This window comes from Plasmodium inui (genome assembly GCF_000524495.1).
Source record: "Plasmodium inui San Antonio 1 unplaced genomic scaffold supercont1.35, whole genome shotgun sequence".
Taxonomy (NCBI): Eukaryota; Apicomplexa; class Aconoidasida; order Haemosporida; family Plasmodiidae; genus Plasmodium; species Plasmodium inui.
This window is the reverse complement of record NW_008481869.1, coordinates 115,013-116,105: the sequence shown is the minus strand read 5'-3', so window position 1 is coordinate 116,105 and position 1,093 is coordinate 115,013.

The following is a 1,093-nucleotide window of genomic DNA, read 5'->3' as shown; positions in this document are numbered from 1 at the left end:
TGTTTAAGAAATTAAACCCATGTTCCTCTATCAATCGGGTTCATTTGATAATGTATACATAATGGGAAAAGGAATATGCATCAAGATTATTTCATATATACAGGAAGGTTAAAGTTTTTTCCGGGTAAAGAGGGCAAAAACGCATGTGGGGTGCAGAGAAATGAATAATGGAATTCTTCTGTCTCTATCTATTTCGCCCTTAGACTCTTATAGATATTATATATATTTATATATATACGGAGCGTCCACTGTCCTTAAGGCTGTTTCTTGGAGAGGAAGTCATCTGTTTCATGTCTTGTCCTTAGAAGGCTGTCATGACATGGCTGTCTGTCGAACCCCCCCGCACTGATGTTTTCGATAGCTAGAGGTATTCCTCTTGCTTATATTGCCCAGTCATTGAATTAACCGATTAAATCTTCCACATAATATAAAGGCGAGATGTGTCACATCACGAAACTCTTACGCACATCATAATATTAAGTGTTTCTCACAGAACAAATCCAGGGGCGCAAGAGAAATAATTTGTTCAGATAAAAATACACTATGACTTTATATGTCTGATCTCCGCCGTCCTGCAAACGAAAGAAAAAAACAGATACGGCTTAGATATGCGCCATTAACAGATAAAGAGTTATTTACTGCAGTAATTAATGTATTATTAAGGAAGACAGAAAAGGAACAAGTGTTCGGTGGTCAAAATATTCTCATACAATGAAGTGGCAAGGAATGATGCGCCTGAAGGGATTATATAGTGAGAAGTACAGTTGAATACACGATGTGCATAGTGGCACATTGGCAGTGTGGTATCTCACACTCCACTTCGGAATAGCTAGAAACAGGTATCCGCAAATTGTCCGCCTCTTGTGTTCTATTATCCTTTGGCGCGCCCTATGTAGAAATAGGAGTTCCCTTTCAGCTCAGAGAATTTCCCTTGCTGTCTGTATCAACCTAAGTTGAGGACCGGTCTCATAAAGTAGTCACATAATTCCATTTCATCAAACCCAGATAACACGCCATCATCAGCTTCAGAATGGGTGGAACTTAAATTTTTATCTGAGTTTCTTCCTCTCAGACATCCATCTTCATTTAACTC